The sequence below is a fragment of the Choloepus didactylus genome, chromosome 4, assembly GCF_015220235.1.
Source record: "Choloepus didactylus isolate mChoDid1 chromosome 4, mChoDid1.pri, whole genome shotgun sequence".
NCBI lineage: Eukaryota > Metazoa > Chordata > Mammalia > Pilosa > Megalonychidae > Choloepus > Choloepus didactylus.
Window position 1 is genome coordinate 189,519,542 of NC_051310.1, and position 14,721 is coordinate 189,534,262.

The following is a 14,721-nucleotide window of genomic DNA, read 5'->3' on the forward strand; positions in this document are numbered from 1 at the left end:
CTTAACAGCTTTATTTCGGGAACTAGCAAAAAATTCTGGCATTAGCAATCCACTCACAGAATGGTTGAAAAATTGGTTCAGGAAATGGAAAGGAATTGCAACATCTATTTTAACTTTCCTTATCATTTCAGTCAGAATATTTGCAGCAGCTGGGTGTTACATCATCTTGTGTGCCCAGAGGCTAGTTCAGAGACCCAAGAAAAACACTCTAATCAAGAATATCAGAACAATCTGTACCTCCCTTAAGAAGAGATTCTTATGATGAGGAATGTGAAAAAGCTCTTAGCAAATTTGAGAAACTAAAATGTGAAAACTAAAAAGGTTTAAAAAAAGAAAGAGGAGGGAACCTGTAAGAAAGGCTTAAATTTAATTTTTCACAAAAAGGCAGCATGGAATAGGGGAAATGGCAGCAGAACTGGCTTAAACAGGCCTTGTGGTAAAAGGAAGAGAAAGAGAGCTATGACCTAAGCCTAGAATCTGTGCCAGCTCCTTATATGGAAAAATAACCAGGGTTACTGTAATGTAAAGGGATATGGGGTACAATCAGAGGCAGGAACTCCCAGCAGGAAATTTAAACTGAATGAGCTCTCTTGGATAGGCTGTACAATTCAAAATCTCAAAGATGGGGTAGTTAGCTCTCTCAAGCTTTAATCTCTTTAGTACCCAGCCAATGGGGAAACAGGGGAGGGACCTGTGCATTAGGAATAGGAGATTAAAAAATCTCCAAGTTCTTTTTCGCATGCACCTGCCCACCACATTTCTGGCTGTGTGCCCTATCTTGCAAGATCATAAATAAATTCTTTTCTCCTCCAGAACTGAGTGAGCATTTATTCCCTTTCAGGTATCACTTTATTTATGACACTTCCTAAATACCACATATACTACTTATTTCATATGGGAAGGAGATTGTGGATATTTTCAAAAGAATGTAAGCAGCATATTACCTGAATGTGTTAACTTTATTGAAACTAAGAATATTCATCCTTATACATGTCAATTTTGGAGACAATTCCCTGACCCAAACAATAAACAAGAAGAACAAGTTAAATGTCTGTATGAATCACAGTCTTCTCCAGGTGAATTCTGCCTTTATTATGCAAAATAGACCGTCTCTGAAATTAAAAGGGAATGGAGACAATTAGCATACTCTAAAAAGTTCCCTGCACCAATATGTAAACAGGAAAGGAAAATTGTAGTGCCTAAATATAAGGTAAAATCACTATATCAGAAATGCATAGCAAAAGCTAAAAAACATCATGCAGAGTGTGTAGGTAATTAAATGAACATTTTATAAGTCAAATAGAGACTAATCTGAAGATAAGAGATGGGGGTTAGTTAATGAAGTCAATATGTCTAACATATAAATTAAGAGTAAACAAAAGGAAGTAAATCCTTGTCCCTTAAAATGAGGATAAAAAGCTCAACACTCAAAAACTTGAGAAAGTAAGCCTTATGATGGCTAATTCAACAGCAACAGTATCTAAACTTTCTGACTTAAATAAGTATCTGTTTCCTGATGGATTACATATATTAGAAGACCATGTGGTGACTTTCTTGGAAGCCAACATGAAGGACATTCAGCATATAGATGAATTAACTACAGCCATGTTGACATATTTTATATACAAAATTTCAGAATACCCTCTACAGAAGGGAAAATTGACTGAAGAATATTAAATGAAACGTGGATTAATGAAGGTCTTAATATTCCTCATCATGGCATGCAAATAGTTAAGTGAATGTCATGCAGCAATATATGTGATATAAAGAAAACTTACACATCTCCAATTAAAAGTATCTGGGATATAGGGATTTATTATCAAATAATTCTACCTAACAAAGTGTTCTATACCAACTGGCAAGTATTAAACATTGGACATTTAGTAAAAACAGGAACTCAGCTTACTTTAACAAAGATACATCAACCTTATACACATATTAGTCAATAATGTTCTGAGTTATATTCTTTAGAGCCTAAAAGATGTGAACAAAGAGATTAGCTTATTTGTGAAGAAATTAATCTATATCAAACTTTTGGCAATAAAACTGGAAGTAAATATCCAGTAACTGGAAAAGCAGTTTCATCTCCTTACTTAGAATTTATTCCTTTAAAGAATGGCAGTTATGTACTTATGTCATATGCTATAGACTGTAATATACCTCCATATCAATCCTCAATTTTTACTATCAATGATACAGTAGTATGCTTTGAAAAAATATTAAAGAAACATTTACCTAAAGAGCAAACTCTTGTTTTGGGTAACTCTCATATACCAAAAATACAACTGAGGTTACCACACCTGGTTGGAATCCTAGCTAAGCTGGAGATGGAAGTCAATGCCACTGATACATGGGCTAGCATTGAATAGCAGATAGAAGATACAAAGTCTGACCTTCTCAGACTGGAATTACATAAAGGGGACACTCCAGACTGGATCAAGCAATGAGCAGAAGCATTGGAGGATGTCTGGCCTGCTGCTGCCTCAGCTACTAAAATAATTGCCAGCTTTGTGAGTTCTGCTACCAAAGACATCTTTGGTGAAATAATTGATATATTAACTTATGCTAAGCACACAGCCATCCTAATACTTATTCCCACACTTATAGCATTGATTTTCAGGATTCTGAAATGGCTTCCAAATTCTGAGAAAAAGAAGGAACAGTAAGTGACAATGAAGAAAGACAAGGCAATACTGCTGTTTTACAGCATCTTAATAAAATCTTACTACAAGGCATTTGTAGTGAAAAATGTAAGTGGAAACTTCAATCTGCTCTATTAACTCTGTATATTCTCACCCTGTTAGGAATATCATGCATAATTTTGACATTATCTTTTTGTAGCTAAGACTAACAAACTTAGCCTGAAATATATGTGTAAAATACGTGTAGGAAAGTTTCTGGATAGAAAATTTGTTTTATGATGCTGATCCAAATTCTGAGTGCTTCCTTCCAATAAAAACAGAATATAGCACCCATATTACAATTCAAGAGTTAATGTACACTTTGACTTACCATCACCTATTCCTTCTAGTAAGAGTTATAGGAGATACAAGAACAGCCAACCAGGCACAGAGCTTTGCAAATGAGCAGGACTGTCACCTGATATCAAGCACATATATCCCAGCAACAACTCTGTTTCCACTAATGAGCAAGGTACCATGTCTGCTGAGCATTCTGATCTGCCAGTACACCCATGCAGCCAGGAAGGAGATCCTGTACCCATCACCATGGAGATCTTCCAGGATGACAGCTTCAATAACTTCAATAACCTTCAACTCACCAGGAATTGGGGATGTGGTTATAATTTGGAGTCCACATGGAACTCTGATTTATCTTTGCAGTAAAAACACCACTTGGTGTGGTGGAAAGTTTAAATGTAATCCTAAACAATGTTTTGCTGTATACTATAATTACTGGTTTTGGAACTTCCCCAAAGAGGGGAACAAAGTAATTATATGGCATTTGGACTTTAATCACTGAATTAAATAAACCAGTAACAGAATACTGTAAATATCCTTTAGATTTTAATCCAGGTATAGGAATTCTACTTCAGAACATATGGATAATGCAAGCCTATATTTTGAATAAATGGGCTACTGACCCTAATTGAATACATCCTACCCATGGGTATGGCCAATTTCTGAAAGGGCAAGAATTTCAGAGAACAATGTTGACTGGCCTTTATGGAATGAACATTGGGGAACAAGGAGAGCCAGATATTAATGAAATTAATGTTGGAATGAGTTATATAGAATTTGGAGAGAGAAATCAGTGGGAGAGGGTATCACAGGATCTAAGAAATCTGATCATGAGAATGCTGATTCCTTCTATCCATGCTGCTCTTATACACCACCTGTTGTTTTCTGTCCTGATTCTTTACTATCCAGTTATTACTCATGATATAGAAGCATATTTAACAGAACTGTTACCTAAAAACACTCAAGTACAATTTCCAAATGACGAAAAGTGGAAAGGCCTTCCTACATTAACTGGGAAAGATGATTCATATCCTTCAAGTTTCATATTACAACTTGAAAGAGAAGCTAAACAGTTAAAAAACCTGTGAATATTTTCAAGAAAGCAGAAAGGCCCTGTCAACTTTCTTACATATAGATAACGTGTAATCACCTAGTCCTCTGTGAAAACAGGATGGAGCTGCAGCTGTTACTTTAACCATAAATAAATCATAAATAATGTAGTAAGGTTAAGTAGAGTCCTAATCAAATATATGTTTATCAGTATGATGAAATGCCTAAATAATCATAGAATGAAATTAAAAAACTGTATTAATAAGTTAGAAACAAGTAACAGTAATCTCTTTTCCAATTTTTAGTCTTTATGCAAGTAAAAGCATATTATATTGCTCTTACAGAAATCATGGCTTAATTAGTAAAAATATTATCAGTAGAGTTTTATAGGCATTCAAGGGTAAGTCTCTGATAATATGGATACCCTCCTTTGATCTTGACACTCATGGATCAAGATGCTTCAAATGAGATATTCATGTTCATGAAGCATCATTTAATGTAAAAATAGAATATAACTTAAAGTTACTCTAAATCAAGATGCTATAAATTGTAACTCAAAAAGGAGCTCTCTCTAGTCTCAAAACCAGCTGTGTCTGGAGGAGTGGGGGCTCCCTCTTTTGGTAATGTATCAATTAATTTTTACATTGTAAACTTTTCTTTTAGCTTAAGTGCTCCTTTAGTAAAAATGTGTTAAAGGTGAATTCTTTTCTTAAGTGCTCTTTACTTTTAAACAATTGCCTGTCCCTAATACACTTAATTGAGTGGGAGGTAACTTGATGAAGCCCAAAACCATTAAATCAGTACCTGATTAGGCTCTGGCCTTTTCTAATGGAGATCATAGGCATGAGATGTAAAGAAATGAACCCCTGACACTAGACAGAGACACAGATGACTGAGCAGGAGAATTAGAAGCCAGAGGTGAGACAGAGGACAGATTGCCATGTGACATGGTTCAGGGGCTAAGTTATGTCTGTAAGTCACCACCAGGACTCTACAGACATCAGAGAAGGCAGGGCCTGCCAATACCTTGCTTTTGGAATGCTAGTCTCCCAAACTGCTAACAATAAATTGTTGATGAAGCCAATCAGTCTGTGGTATTTATTATAGCAGCCTGGCATACTAACACAGCATTTATTACTCTGCATGGTAGCATTTTTATATGCAGCTCAACTCCTTCAATGGATTAATGAGTTTAAGGACCCTTGTTCAGTGAAGCATTGTCCTCAGAGTATAAGGTATAAAGAAGAGCACTCTGCAGTGAATAAAATAGGCAATGAAATACTTGTGAAGAAATGTCTGAAATTTAATCATAAGATGCTTTCTAAAACAGTGATAGGGAATTAATGAGATTTTAGATTCATTAATATCCCAGTATCAAATTTTTACTTGAGCTTCTTCTCCCACTAGAAATCCCTTCTTTACATGTCAGAAATTCCAAAGTTGTAGACATATATTTTCTAGAGTCTAGTATACTTATTATGTGGTTTGATGCACATAAGTATTATACTTATGGGAATAACAACAGTCAAAGCTAGCTGAGCCTAAAACACAGAAGAAAGTGTGAGACATTACATCCTTATATTTTTTTCTTCTATTTCCAGTTATTTCCCAAACATTGAAATATTAAACCGACAACCTGTGCCTATTCTCCCATCTTTAGCCAATCTTGGTTGGAATATGACTGCATTTAAATCTTCCTTGCCTTTAGGCAAATTTATGAACATTCTTTAACATCAGTTTCCTCATCTTTCTAATAAGATTATTAAAAAGATTAAAACATATTTTCTGTGTAAACACAGCACAGTGACTGGAATATAAAAAGAATCCAAGGATGGTTCAACATAAGAAAATCAATCAATGTATTACAACACATTAACAAGTCAAAAGGGAAAAATCAATTGATCATCTGAATAGATGCTGAAAAAGCATTTGACAAAATCCAACATCCCTTTTTGATAAAAACACTTCAAAAGGTAGGAATTGAAGGAAACTTCCTCAATATGACAAACAGCTTATACGAAAAACCCACAGCCAGCATAGTACTCAATGGTGAGAGACTGAAAGCCTTCCCTCTAAGATCAGGAACAAGACAAGGATGCCCGCTGTCACCACTGTTATTCAACATTGTGCTGGAAGTGCTAGCCAGGGCAATCCGGCAAGACAAATTGGAAAAGAAGAAGTAAAACTGTCATTGTTTGCAGATGATATGATCTTATATCTAGAAAACCCTGAGAAATCGACGATACAGCTACTAGAGCTAATAAACAAATTTAGCAAAGTAGTGGGATACAAGATTAATGCACATAAGTCAGTAATGTTTCTATATGCTAGAAATGAACAAACTGAAGAGACACTCAAGAAAAAGACACCATTTTCAATAGCAATTAAAAAAATCAAGTACCTAGGAATAAACTTAACCAAAGATGTAAAAGACCTATACAAAGAAAACTACATAACTCTAATAAAAGAAATAGAAGGGGACCTTAAAAGATGGAAAAATATTCCATGTTCATGGATAGGAAGGCTAAATGTCATTAAGATGTCAATTCTACCCAAACTCATCTACAGATTCAATGCAATCCCAATCAAAATTCCAACAACCTACTTTGCAGACTTGGAAAAGCTAGTTATCAAATTTATTTGGAAAGGGAAGATGCCTCGAATTGCTAAAGACACTCTAAAAAAGAAAAATGAAGTGGGAGGACTTACACTCCCTGAATTTGAAGCTTATTATAAAGCCACAGTTGCCAAAACAGCATGGTACTGGCACAAAGATAGACATATAGATCAATGGAATCGAATTGAGAATTCAGAGATAGACCCTCAGATCTATGGCCGACTGATCTGTGATAAGGCCCCCAAAGTCACTGAACTGAGTCATAATGGTCTTTTCAACAAATGGGGCTGGGAGAGTTGGATATCCATATCCAAAAGAATGAAAGAGGACCCCTACCTCACCCCCTACACAAAAATTAACTCAAAATGGACCAAAGATCTCAATATAAAAGAAAGTACCATAAAACTCCTAGAAGATAATGTAGGAAAACATCTTCCAGACCTTGTATTAGGCGGCCACTTCCTAGACTTTACACCCAAAGCACAAGCAACAAAAGAGAAAATAGATAAATGGGAACTCCTCAAGCTTAGAAGTTTCTGCACCTCAAAGGAATTTCTCAAAAAGGTAAAGAGGCAGCCAACTCAATGGGAAAAAATTTTTGGAAACCATATGTCTGACAAAAGACTGATATCTTGCATATATAAAGAAATCCTACAACTCAATGACAATAGTACAGACAGCCCAATTATAAAATGGGCAAAAGATATGAAAAGACAGTTCTCTGAAGAGGAAATACAAATGGCCAAGAAACACATGAAAAAATGTTCAGCTTCACTAGCTATTAGAGAGATGCAAATTAAGACCACAATGAGATACCATCTAACACCGGTTAGAATGGCTGCCATTAAACAAACAGGAAACTACAAATGCTGGAGGGGATGTGGAGAAATTGGAACTCTTATTCATTGTTGGTGGGACTGTATAATGGTTCAGCCACTCTGGAAGTCAGTCTGGCAGTTCCTTAGAAAACTAGATATAGAGTTACCATTCGATCCAGCGATTGCACTTCTCGGTATATACCCGGAAGGTCGGAAAGCAGTGACACGAACAGATATCTGCACGCCAATGTTCATAGCAGCATTATTCACAATTGCCAAGAGATGGAAACAACCCAAATGTCCTTCAACAGATGAGTGGATAAATAAAATGTGGTATATACACAGGATGGAATACTACGCAGCAGTAAGAAGGAACGATCTCATGAAACATATGACAACATGGATGAACCTTGAAGACATAATGCTGAGCAAAATAAGCCAGGCACAAAAAGAGAAATATTATATGTTACCACTAATGTGAACTTTGAAAAATGTAAAACAAATGGTTTATAATGTAGAATGTAGGGGAACTAGCAATAGAGAGCAATTAAGGAAGGGGGAACAATAATCCAAGAAGAACAGATAAGCTATTTAACGTTCTGGGGATGCCCAGGAATGACTATGGTCTGTTAATTGCTGATGGATATAGTAGGAACAAGTTCACGGAAATGTTGCTATATTATGTAACTTTCTTGGGGTAAAGTAGGAACATGTTGGAAGTTAAGCAGTTATCTTAGGTTAGTTGTCTTTTTCTTACTCCCTTGTTATGGTCTCTTTGAAATGTTCTTTTATTGTATGTTTGTTTTCTTTTTAACTTTTTTTTCATATAGTTGATTTAAAAAAGAAGGGAAAGTTAAAAAAAAAAAAGAAAAACAAGGAAAAAAAAGATGTAGTGCCCCCTTGAGGAACCTGTGGAGAATGCAGGGGTATTCGCCTACCCCACCTCCATGGTTGCTAACATGACCACAGATATAGGGGACTGGTGGTTTGATGGGTTGAGCCCTCTACCATAAGTTTTACCCTTGGGAAGATGGTTGCTGCAAAGGAGAGGCTAGGCCTCCCTATGGTTGTGCCTAAGAACCTCCTCCCGAATGCCTCTTTGTTGCTCAGATGTGGCCCTTTCTCTTTGGCTAAGCCAACTTGAAAGGTGAAATCACTGCCCTCCCCCCTACGTGGGATCAGACACCCAGGGGAGTGAATCTCCCTGGCAATGTGGAATATGACTCCCGGGGAGGAATGTAGACCCGGCATCGTGGGACAGAGAACATCTTCTTGACCAAAAGGGGGATGTGAAAGGGAATGAAATAAGCTTCAGTGGCAGAGAGATTCCAAAAGGAGCCAAGAGGTCACTCTGGTGGGCACTCTTATGCACAATTTAGACAACCCTTTTTAGGTTCCAAAGAATTGGGGTAGCTGGTGGTGGATACCTGAAACTATCAAACTACAACCCAGAACCCATGAATCTCGAAGACAGTTGTATAAAAATGTAGCTTATGAGGGGTGACAATGGGATTGGGAAAGCCATAAGGACCACACTCCACTTTGTCTAGTTTATGGATGGATGAGTAGAAAAATAGGGGAAGGAAACAAACAGACAAAGGTACCCGAGTGTTCTTTTTTACTTCAATTGCTCTTTTTCACTCTAATTAGTATTCTTGTTATTTTTGTGTGTGTGCTAATGAAGGTGTCAGGGATTGATTTAGGTGATGAATGTACAACTATGTAATGGTACTGTGAACAATCGAAAGTACGATTTGTTTTGTATGACTGCATGGTATGTGAATATATCTCAATAAAATGAAGATAAAAAAATACAATGAAATGATTCTGGGAGCTTGCAGAATCTGGCCTGATTTAAGCTGAGTTTGTATATAAAGATAAACATGTTGTATTTATAGTCTAAACAATTAGAGAAGAGAAATTAGCAAATTTTAATCAGGATCATCATTTGTTGGTTTAATTTAGACATGTGGGAATGTTAATGGTCCTAAGTCCCTACTTAAAAATACGAAATGTGGGATGAAATTTCAAAATGGGAATTAACAGATTAAATTAAGACCCAATATTGCAAGATAAAGAAACAAAATGTATGATAAAATATATTATATATTCAGGTCCCTAATTCATGAATTAACCTATTGAATTTTCTCAGCTGTGAACATTAGCCAGTGCTTAGTCTTTATTCTCCATAGCAGGAGTTGGCAAACTACCACCTGCAGTCCAAATCCGGCCCACCACCTGTTTTTGTAAATAAAGTTTTATTGGAACACAAAAAAAAAAAAAGAATAAGAGAAAATTAGCAAAGGCTAAAGAATGAGTTGATAATTCTTCATGTTTGTATCAGGTTTGCCATTCTGTCTGAGCAAATCCTTATTTCTTTGTATTGATGCTGGAAACCACAAAAAATGGTAGGTCTACTTTCTCTTGCTGTCTTCTTTTCATGATGATCCTCAATTATACTGAAAGGATCATTTTAATGGGCTTCCTTAAAGCAATTTAGAAAATCTCTACTGGAAATACAAGCCAACAAACGACTTTTTAAATGACAACTAGAGACCATGAAGTCATTTGTCCTAGAAACTGATACATTTGGCTACTTGAATGAGAATTGTGTTAACTCAGAATGCACTACTTTGTTTCACTTTTCAGCTGGTCTAAGGTCGAGGCAAAAGAAATGTCTGGAGAAATTTTCCCATTATCAATAAAAAACATCCTTGTTATAGAAAATTTAGAATACATGAAAAAGAAGAAAGAAGAAAACACAGTAACCTAGAACGTCATCTTTAAAGACAACCACTTTTCACATGATTACTTTGTCATATGTCATATGCATCAACTTTAAAAGCTACATATGATTTCATGACATGGAAGATACATGGTTCAACAGCCATTCCCCTGCTAGACTTTGAGATTGTGTCCATTTGTTTGCTTTTGTAAACAAAATTACAATAAACCTCTTGGTACATGAAAAAAAAAAAAAAAGAATCCAAGGAACATAAGCTAAACCACAAAATAGGACCACTTAGCTGTGGATACACAATAATTATTTATTTTCTCCTATTAATTCTCTAAATAATCCCCTTAAATCTTTTTCCTCCTTTTTATTTGAATACTATCACTTTTTTATTTTTTTATTAGAGAAGTAGCAGATTTACAGAAAAGCTCATGCATAAAGTACAGTTGTTCCCACATACCACCCTATTATTTAAATTATACATTACTGAGTTATAGCTATTACAATTCATGAAAGAAACTTTTATAATTATACTATTAACTATTGTCTATCATTTGCATTAAGGTTCACTGCGTTGTACTGTCCTCTTTTTATTTTTACATTTTTGTTCTAGTAACACATATAAACCTAAACATCCCCCTTTTAACCACATTCAACTACAACTTTCATTGCTGTTGATTGCATTCACAATGTTGTGCTATCATAACCACCACCCATTACTAAACCTTTCCATCAACCCAAATAGAGACTAGATCCAATAAGTCACCTCCTCTCTCTTCCTCCTAATCTCTCTCTCTCTCTCTAGTTTTCTCTCCCTACTTTTAATAAATACACTTGCCTGCTTTACACTGAAGCTAAATTTTCATAAACTCTGGGAAAATATCTGGAGTTTGGAAGGAACCTGGAACTTACATCTATAAAAACAAAACTGGTGATGCTTTAGTAGTTGGTGCTTCATAAAACTGTGAAATGCTATAAATATTCTAGCTTGTGTTTATGTGTTAAATGAACAAATAAATGAAAATTAAAAATCAATATTCATATTTATAATGACATTTGGAAACTATAAAATCAGTATCCTATTTCCCAAAATCAAACTTAAAGATCAAAAATTATAAAAACAAGAGGGAAAATCACAGTTTATGCCCACATGGAAACATATTTAAAGATTGCATTGAAGATATAATATTAAAAGAACTGGATTAAGTGAGAGTGGCAGCACATGTGGAGGAAAAGATAGCAAAATAACAAGAAAAAAACAGAAAACAATAGCAAGGAAATAATGAGACCATGATATTAGGCTATTGTTTAGAAACTTGATGTATGATTGATAAATCTACATAAAATAAGATTCTTTAAATAAACATGTAGATCCATTTAATTTCTTTAAATAACCAATGTACTTCAATGTACATCAAAAGAGAAAGAGAAGAAACACATATGTAGTACATTGTGAATGATCCATAACCTCAGATTCAGAAGAGATTAAAAAAGTACAGTGAATGTGAGATCAATAAACTAAATGGAAGTTAGATCTACAAGAAAACAGACAATTTGTAAGCAAAACCTCTGGTGAGACAACAGACTAATGCTGCTGCTTTTTTTCTGGTTAACTGTTCTTTTTCTCTATTTGATTATTCTACAATGAGTAAATTTTGATTGAACAACAAAAAGATAAGACAAAACATTCTAATTGAGTAGAAAATCTTGATATTAGAGTTTTGTAAATGCACATCTTTGCAAATCTCATCCAAACATATATGAAGATAGTTATCACCTTCTTGGAGGTAGTTTATGATATTTGCATGAACTCAAAAGATTTCACGTATTTTGGACTGGCCTATTTGGATTTAATAAAATTATACCATTAAATTGCTTGTATATTCAAGACTAAATTAAATTTTCTATATGTGTGTATGAATGTGTATATATGTGTGAAATATGAATATTTATATATACCTAAACTATATACTTGTATATATACATGTGTATGTATAAACTACATATTTTTATATATACTAAACTATCCAGATATATTTCTGAATTGATAAATTCCCAGGAAGATGAAACTTATGCATACATGAAATGATAAAAAATAAAGATAAGTATCTTGCTTATACTCCATAGTCATCACTGCATTGTATGATGTTTACTTCCATTATAGTGTCTATGCTAGATGATCATATGGAATAGGATAGCTATAACAAATTTGAATGTTTGGGACATATTCAAGATTACATCCCTAAAATATGGAGTTCAAAGTTTAATTATATTATATTGTAGCCAACAAAGGATGTTAGAAAAGAACACTTTAGAACAAAGTTAATTTTTTCTTAATTTTCCAACATAGATTCAAATTCTCTATAAATATTTTGGAATGACTTGGTATTATAAATCCAAGCATTTTCTGCTTAAACAAGAAAGCTGTTTAAAACAGTTTTAACTGCATGGCTAATTAACTTTTTTTTTTTATCTAAGTAATATTTTTAAAGTGGTTTTCCTTCCAACAGTATGGTTTGTCAATATTTTGAGTACTAATTAAAATATGGTGCATTCTGGAAACTTGCTGAAATATGTTTTCTCAGATCACTAAATCATAACAATATCAGTTTTTGTATCCAATGCTTCAAAGGGTAATTTCAGAGCAGAGAGTAGGGAGATCAGGGTTAAAGCCTTCACGAGTTGTTCAGGGCCTAGGCCTTCTCAAGTTGGAGAGCAGAATTGTAAAGTGGTCATCAGCATTCCAGGGACTAAGCCAAGGTGTAGGGCCCCATTCCCAGCAAAGAAATGAGAGCAAAGCAGGAAATTATGGCTATCATCTGTCATGATCCTCAAGAGATGTCTTTTCAAAATCCTTTTACATATAAGCCTGATTTCCATCAGGTTTTTAATTTATTTTTTCTTTTCTTTGATAGAAAGAATGCTATTTTTGTTATGTTCTCAAGTACATTGAATTTATGAAAGTTTTTAAGCAATGTTTCTAATAAGCACTTCAAGGATGCTTCTAAAAGGGCATAATGTACCTGAAATAAATATCTTTAAATGGATAAGATATATTTTGTCATCTTAATATTATTTTCCTCAATCAAATTCAGTATTTCACAACTAAATTATAAGAGGATGCTTCCTAGTGAAAACATTTAAAAACTTCAAAATTTTGAGAATTAATTTTCAAATAAGGATATCAAAACCTTTTAAAATGCATATCTTTCTTTGTATGCCTGCTTATCATTCAGAGTATGCTGATCACTGACATCTAAAAACTTATTTTGAGTTTAGAATGAAGGTACCCTCCTGGAAAGAGGATTTCAATTGTTTCTGCCTTCAGGAAGTTACCAGTCCCTCTCTGAAGGGCTTTTACCTGATTAACTCTGGTTAACCCAGTGCAATCCCACTTTTGAGCAAAGCAAAATTACTGATCTGGGACCTTAATTTCATCTGCAAAATTACTTCACCTCTGCCATATTCTATGGGCTACAAGTAAGTCACAGGTTCCACCCACACACTAGTGGAGGCAATAAAAAGTCACGAAAAGCATCAGGAGGGAATCATCCCAGCCTCCTGCAGTCCATACACCATACTAGCTTACCCAGCCTCCTCATAGCCACAGGGAAAATCTGCACAGAACACATATGCCTTGGTTCTCAGAAGTAGCCTATTTTTCTTGTTCTCCCTTCTGCTGTTCTCACAAACAAGGCAGCTTTTACTCTAGTCTGCTGGTGTTGATGTGAGGGAAGATGGGCTTATTAAATGACTACTGAATCATTACACATATATTTCTTTTTTAGTTTCTAGTGTATTAGAACAGCCAGAAGGAAATACCTGAAATTGTGGAACTGTAACCCATACTATACTTTGAAATTTGCTCTATAACTACCTGTTAAACTACATTTTGAAATTTATCACTTTTCTTGTATATATATTTCACAATAAAAAATGTTTTAAAAAAGATTTGAGGAAGGTATACAAGGCATACACCATATAACCTGCACCACTCCAGCATCACCTGGGCCAGCAGCCCTTAGTCAACTCCACACTTATTTATGTGACAAATCATCAGATAAGTGGGTAGAGACCATCAATAGTGTCACATCAGTGCAGGTCAAGTTTGCTGCCAAGTGAAGACAGGGATTTGGGACCTGGGATGAGCTACCTAGACACATTGTGGACCCTATGGCCAGCACTCAGGGCAACCCTGCTCCCCTCTGCCCTCCCCCATCCAGCCCAGGCCTACCTCTAGGAGCTTGCAAGCAGCCTGGGGCTGCTCCTGCCAGGCCAGCATGCATGTGCACACTGGCAAAATGTCCACACTGTCCACCAGGTGCAGGCAGGTTCAGCTCTCCAGCAGAGCCTCCACCAAGGGCTCCACCTTGACCAGATCATCCTGCAGGTCCCAGCACAACTTTCCTACAAGTGCCACCAGCTCCAGGACTGGTAGGCAGGCATCTCTGCTTTCCCACAGCAGTGCCAGGTAGCTCTGCAACACATCTCAGGCCAGGGTCCCATGCTGCCAACATGGGGAAC

The 14,721-nt window shown here is 35.5% G+C and overlaps 1 pseudogene; it reads right to left on the minus strand.

Annotated features, from left to right (window-relative positions):
- Window positions 1-14,483, minus strand: part of LOC119533045 — a 45,939-nt pseudogene extending 31,456 nt beyond the window's left edge.
- Between the last annotated feature and the right edge of the window lie 238 nt (window positions 14,484-14,721).